Source organism: Scyliorhinus canicula, chromosome 11 (genome assembly GCF_902713615.1).
Source record: "Scyliorhinus canicula chromosome 11, sScyCan1.1, whole genome shotgun sequence".
In the NCBI taxonomy this organism is placed as follows: Eukaryota; Metazoa; Chordata; class Chondrichthyes; order Carcharhiniformes; family Scyliorhinidae; genus Scyliorhinus; species Scyliorhinus canicula.
This window is the reverse complement of record NC_052156.1, coordinates 58,851,077-58,858,419: the sequence shown is the minus strand read 5'-3', so window position 1 is coordinate 58,858,419 and position 7,343 is coordinate 58,851,077. Positions and strand designations below refer to the sequence as shown.

Genomic DNA, 7,343 nt, shown 5'->3' with positions numbered 1-7,343 from the left:
ACACATTTAACTTAACTTCATGCTAACACCTGGTGACATCATCCACAGGAAGAAGATCAGCTTGATAAGCATTCTGATGAATCTGCTGCTCTCATTTTTGCGACCCACATCATACACCCCAAAGGCATATGAAAGAGGTCCAACCAGAAAATGGGTTAGATGTTTTGCAGGGATTTTTGATGGCTTCCTGAAACAAATGTTATATCCCTTGTGTAAGTTAAATGAGTGGCTTAATGTCTATATTAGGACCCCTCTGGAAATCTGTACCCAGGCGTGACCCCACCTGCTTCTCCTGGTGTGGATGTAACTCAGATATTAGCCAATGCTAAAAAGTTTCAATCGATTCCCGGCTGGGTCACTGCCTGTGTGGAGTCTGCACGTCCTCCCCCTGTGTGCGTGGGTTTCCTCCGGGTGCTCCGGTTTCCTCCCACAGTCCAAAGATGTGCGGGTTAGGTGGATTGGCCATGCTAAAATTGCCCGTAGTGTCCTAATAAAAAGTAAGGTTGGGGGGGGGGGGTTGTTGGGTTACGGGTATAGGGTGGATACGTGGGTTTGAGTAGGGTGATCATGGCTCGGCACAACATTGAGGGCCGAAGGGCCTGTTCTGTGCTGTACTGTTCTATGTTCTAGAGATTTTAATTCATGGAAAACCAGAAGGAACAGGACTTATACCTACCACAGCTAGCACTTAACTGAGGGAAAGTTGGGTGTGCTGCCTGTGGAGATGCGATAGGTCCCAGCATCTCTTCCCAGTTATTGAGATGGGGCCTGAGCTCTAATTATGCGACCACTGGAGTGTGTAACAAAGGCAATTTAATAAATGTGGGACACTTTAATCTTCATAAATGATGGACCAATCAAATTGGCAACGATGGTCTATGAATTTGCAGGATCTTTTTATAGCAGTTTTTTTATTCATTCATGGGATGTGGGCATTGTTAACAAGACAAGCATTTGTTACCCATCCCTTGTTTCCCGTGAGAAGGTGGTGGTGACTCATTCCACCACTTTACTGATGATCAAGAGTAGACTGATGGAACGGTAATTGGCTAGGTTGGATGTGTCCTGGTTTTTCTGTACTGGGCATATCGAGGCATTTTTCCACATTGCCAGGTAGATGCCAGTGTTGTAGCTCTGCTGGAACATCTTGGCTAGGGGCGCGGCAAGTTCTGGAGCACAAGTCTTCAGTGCTATTGCCAGAATGTTTTCGGAGCCCATAGCCTTTGCAGCCTTCAGCCGTTTCTTGATAACAAGTTAAGTGAATTGATTAGCTGAAGATTGGCATCTGTGATATTAGGGATTATCTGGGGTGGCCGAGATGGATCATCCATTTGGCACTTCTGGTTTAAGATTGTTGTAAATGCTTCAGCCTTATCTTTTGCACTGATGTCCTGGGCTCCTCCATCATTCAGGATGGGGATATGTGTGAGCCAGTGAGTTGTTCAATTGTCCACCATCATTCACGACTGGGTACATAAGGCCTGCAGAACTTAGATCTGATTCGTTGGTTGTGGAATCACTTCGCTCTGTCTAAAATTTGCTGCTTATGCTGGCTGTTTGGCATACCAGTAGCCCTGAGTTGTAGCTTCATTAAATTGACACCTAATTTTCAGGTATGCCTGGTGGTGCCCCTGGGGCTGTTTAGCACAGGGCTAATTCGCTGGCTTTGAAAGCAGACCAAGGCAGGCCAGCAGCACGGTTCAATTCCCGTACGAGCCTCCCCGAACAGGCGCCGGAATGTGGCGACTAGGGGCTTTTCACAGTAACTTCATTTGAAGCCTACTTGTGACAATAAGCGATTTTCATTTCATTTCATTTCATTTCATGCTACCTTGCAGTCTTCATTCAACCAGGGGTAATAGTAGAGTGGGGGATATGCCAAGCCATGAGGTTACAGATTGTGGTTGAGCACAGTTTTGCTATTGCTGATGGCCTACAGTGGCTCATGGCTGTCCAATCATGAGTTGATGGATCTGTTTGAAATGTATCCCATTTAGCACGGTGGTGGTGCCACACAACATGATAGAGGGGATCCTTAATGCGCCTACGGGATTTACTCTCCACAAAGACTATGCAGTCGTCACACCTATCAAAACTGTCATGATCAGATACATCTGTGACAGGGAGGTTAGTGAAGATGATGTCAAGTATGTTTTTCCCTCTTGTTGGTCCCCTCACCACCTGCCACAGACCCAGTCTAGCAGCTATACCCTATGGTCTTCGGCCAGCTGGGTCAGTAACAATGTTGTGGAGACACACTTGGTGATGAACATTGAAGTGGAAAGAATGTTTCCACCAGTAGAACCAGCCCCTGCTGGTTTAATATCTGATACATTCCCTGGCTGGGAACCAAATATTAAATTGATTTTTGGGATAGGGAGATGGGACAGGGGCTTGCTCCTTCTACCCCGAGCATCAGCCTCGTCTCGCAGTGCCTCCAGGAATGGTGCACCTTCCCCTCTTTGGGAAACAAAGAATGCAAAATCAGAAAATTGCACAAAATATGCTTTGTCCTTCTGTCCCTTGCCATATCCCCTCATCCTGCGCAATACGCAGTGCGGGGTGGGAACGGACGATGCAATTAAAAGCCACTTCTCGACTCCAAAATGCTGCAAAACTTTTATCAAGCATGCTTTGCGTGCTAATGTTGCAAACACCCCACTATCTAAGACAACGGCACCTCAAGTATTTGCTACATTTTACAAATCCCAAACCTTAGCCCTAAACCTATAACGTTGTGATGCAAACCTGCCTTCTCCTTTCCTCCCTTGCTACTTCCCTTAATCCTGAACAAAAAAAACAGATTATCTAGTCATTATCCCATTGCTATTTATGGGATCTTGCAGTGTGCAAATTACTGACCGCACTTCCTACATTCCTACATTCCAACATGACTACACTTCAAAAGTACCTCATTGTCTGCAAAGCACTTCTAGATGTCCACTGGTCATGAAAAGCTTTACATAAATGCAAGTCTTTCTATCAGGCACCTTCAGACCATGCAAAACCTTGGTTTTCTGTACAGTTCAAAGTTTAGCATGAAATCCTGTATCATGCAATCACTACTTTCTCCTGGAACAACATAGCCTGTATCTGTCCTGCCGTAGGTCTTCCACCACTGAAACCTTGATCTATATTTCCAACATCTCACATTTTATGTTGGGCTAGAAATATGTTACGATTTGTTTTCGGGTATACAAATAAAATAAATATAAATAATCCTTATTGTCACAAGTAGGCGTACATTAACACTGCAATGAAGTTACTGTGAAAAGCCCATAGTTGCCACATTACGCCACCTGTTCGGGTACACAGAGGGAGAATTCAGAATGTCCAAATTACCTAACAACACGTCTTTTGGGACATGTGGGAGGAAACCGGAGTACCCAGAGGAAACCCACGCAGACACACGGAGAGCGTGCATCTCTGCACAGACGATGACCCAAGCCAGGAATCAAACCTGGAACCCTGGCGCAGTGAAGCAACAGTGCTAAGCACTTTTTTAGAGTGAAATCTATTACATTCAATATATCAACTTCCTCCATCCATTTATTGTTCAGAACAGACCAGCTTCCCCAGTGCAAATGTATTTATTTATAATGCACAATCTGTTTTACACAATAGACCAATTGATTTTTCTCCTGAAGAGGCTCTTAAAATTTCTTTTACTGGATTGATTACTTTTGTTTTAAATCAATAAGAATTATTTAATTTTGAATGCGCAATTCTGCATGCTGGTGACGGTGGGCAAATTGAGTTTTAGCTGTGCACTTACTCATTTATTCAGCAAGGTATATGCAATGGAAATGAAAATTGGGGGAGGTTATTGAGTCAAAAGACATAGCCCAAAATCCAAATCATCGCTACAGGGTTCATTTATGAAATGTACATTATTAGAATGCAAACCATTGGCTTCAAATTTATATGACAGGTGGATGGGACTGAGAGTATTCCAAAATATTTGAGCGCACAGTGCTGAGCCCTCATTGGCACAATATTTGGGGGAGGGAGGGAGGGACGTCAGGACACTTAACGACTGGGACATTTATTCATTCTCTCTGAAGTGCAGTGATATAAATTACAACAAAAAAGATGAATTAGCATCTGTCTTCTGAATTAAACACTTTGCAGAGGGCAACAGGGTTATTCCCTACACTTTGTAATTAGTGGCATGGCATGTTTATCATCTGTAACCCAACACAGCTAGGTCTGATGAGAAGACAACTAGAGAGAAATTTGTATGTGTTGCATCTGTTTTGGGGCCTAAAATGGAAACAGAGCATACCAATTTTGCAACAGGCACAGCCTGCAATTGATTGTCAATGATTCTGGGTTCACTGCTAAATTAGTGGGGGGGGGGGGGGGGGGGGGGGGGGGGATTTTTTAAGAGTTAGGCACTTATGTAAATTTGGAGCTCACTGTCTTTTTTTGGGCCCGACCATTTTGTTCCGTGGTGAGTGGAGAAAATGTTGGATCTGTTTCATGTTAGTTACTTCAGCGTGAGAATTATTTTTAAAAAATAAATGTTTCTATTAACCTGGTGTAATTGAGGGGCTCCCTGACCCTCCCCGGCCCCCCACCGTCCCATTCCACCAAGATGTACCCGAGGTCTTCTGCTGAGTTGGAAACAGCTCGACTTTTACCTCTTAACTTGGGCAAGTGGCCCACGGAGCCTGTGACAAGTATGCACATGATGTCTAAGAACCAATTTCCATCAATCCTTTGGCCTCTCAATTTGGGCCCGCAGCGCTTATGCAGCACCGAGCCTGGGCTGACTAGACTATTTCCAATAATGCCACATCATGAGAGCATTAATCAGTGGTATCTGTATTCGATATGTTCTCAGTTCCCTCAGGTGGAAGTAAATCTTAAAACTTTAACCTTACGGTCTGAAAGCAATACCATTATTAAATTAGAGGGTAATCTTTGCTGCTGTAAAATATGTCAACAGTGAAGATCAAGTCAATTTTACAGGCCATGCGATCATGCGATAACAAGAAATGACACACGTCCCAGCTCCTAGATGCCTCCAGAGCACGTTCTGAAAATACTGCAAATATGAGATTCATTATTAACAACATCCTAATGATCTAAAGCGAACCAGAAGATGAAGCCAATTCATCTCCATTGTTCCAGTCTACTAAAATCAGCAATAAAATTCACCCATGGAAGTGACCACAATTAATTGGAGCTGACAACTGAGTAACTCATATAAGTTCAGTTCTAGAAACAACTGTTGCATACATTTATAAATGTAAACAGTTATAGAGTCACAGAGTTTTACAGCACAAAAAGAGGCCTTTTGATTTCTTATTACTATATTTGGTAGAATCACTACATGGAATTTAACCAAATCAATCCTGTCAGAGTCAACTATTCTGGCAGTAAGTATCATCCTAAACAGACACAGGGGACGGGATTTGCCGTTGTCCGACACCGAAATCAGGAATGGTGACTGGGCGGAGAATGGCTCCCGACGCCGAAATAGGGGCTCGCGGTGGTTTGACGGCGAGTTGTGATGCTCCGCCCCCTGCAAATCATCGTCATTGGGATGCGCGCCATGCGCAGTCGCAACCGCGTTGGAGTGTCAGTAGCCGGCCCACCCGCGATGCTCCACCTTCGATGGACCAAATTCCCGATGGCGCGGGCCACGTGTGGTCCCAGCAGTCGGGAGTCTGGTATGGCAGCTGCGGAGAGAGAGGGAGGGCGCGTAAACAGTGTTCAGCGCCGTCACACTCGGCCGGGATTTGTGGCGCTGGCTGGGGGGGCTTCTGCCAAGGCTGGGGGAGTAGTGGGGAGTGTTCAGAAGGTGGGCTGTGAGGTAGGGGAGGGCGGGTACATGGTCCGGCATGGCTGGCGCCATCTTTGCCAGTGCAATCAGTTTGTGCGTGGGGCTTGTGGCGCATGCGCAGCTGCTCTTGTCAGCCCTGCTCATGTGCAGCACGGGACCCGGCGTTTCTCCGAACGTTTTCCGTGTGTTCCGGGGGGCGGGGTTCACGTGGCGTCGGTTCTAGCCCCTCACCGATAGCGGAATCAGTGAGGGTATTGTGCCAATTTTCCCTTCATGAAACGGCACGGATCCTCCATTGGCGTTGCCACTTAGCCTCAGGAACGGAGATCCAGCCCAGGTTGCTTATTGTATGCTATCACCTTAATACATTTTCAGACAAGCTTCTCCCAGAAATATTAAAGAAAACAGACGTTAAAAAAACAACAAAATTGAACTATAAGTACTTTAATCAGTCTGTAGACTATTTGGGACCTGATCCCAATTATTTTTCTTACCATTATTTATAACCAAGTTAAATTTTTTTAGGTTTGCTTACATAAATGCACAATGAACAGATGACTAAGGAATATTTTGTTACTGTTGCTCGCCATGTTCATCTTGATTTAATCTAATGTAGGTCTATTCGCTGTATAATTGTGCTTCACATATGGATTCCATTACAAATGTCAGCTTAAAAATAAGCAAGTAGCTACTTCTTATTCTGTTTATCCTCAGTGTGCAACGCAGCTTTGTTTATTTTTCTTTGTTTCTTAATCTGGTGGAAAATAATTATAGATCTATCAATTTCCTTACAAATATGGAATTATAATAAATTAGCTGGTATATTCTGATAGCTATTGTAGTATTTCTGTTCATGTTCTCAATTGTTTCACGGTAATAATGTTTCTGCATGTTTAGATGCAAATAATCCTAGATTGGGATACTTTAATTGGAATATAGCAATTTACTAAATTCAAACCTCTGACATTGAATACAAAGATTGAATTCTTGTAGATCTAACAACAAATAATTTGTAAAGTAAAAGGGTGAAAATAAATAACATTGAGCATAATTGTCCACACATAAATTATGACATTTAAAAGACTATAAAGGCTGACTGTATTGACATTTTTCTTAGCAGGATGTAACACATTGGCCTGGATTGGAATTGAACTTGATTTATTGTCACATAGAACATAGAACATAGAACAGTACAGCACAGAACAGGCCCTTTGGCCCTCGATGCTGTGCCGAGCAATGATCACCCCACTCAAACCCACGTATCCACCCTATACCCGTAACCCAATAACCCGCCCCTTAATCTTACTTTTTAGGAACTACGGGCAATTTAGCATGGCCAATCCACCTAACCCGCACATCTTTGGACTGTGGGAGGAAACCGGAGCACCCAGAGGAAACCCACGCACACACGGGGAGGACGTGCAGACTCCGCACAGACAGTGACCCAAGCCGGAATCGAACCTGGGACCCTGGAGCTGTGAAGCATTGACGCTAACCACCATGCTACCGTGCTGCCCCAATTGTGAGAAATGTGTTGTTCTGTGTACAGTCC

At 44.2% G+C, this 7,343-nt stretch overlaps 1 pseudogene; it reads left to right on the top strand.

The window, feature by feature from the left end:
* Positions 1–2,241: 2,241 nt before the first annotated feature.
* LOC119974039 lies at positions 2,242–2,457 on the top strand (annotated as a pseudogene).
* The last annotated feature ends 4,886 nt before the right edge of the window (positions 2,458–7,343 follow it).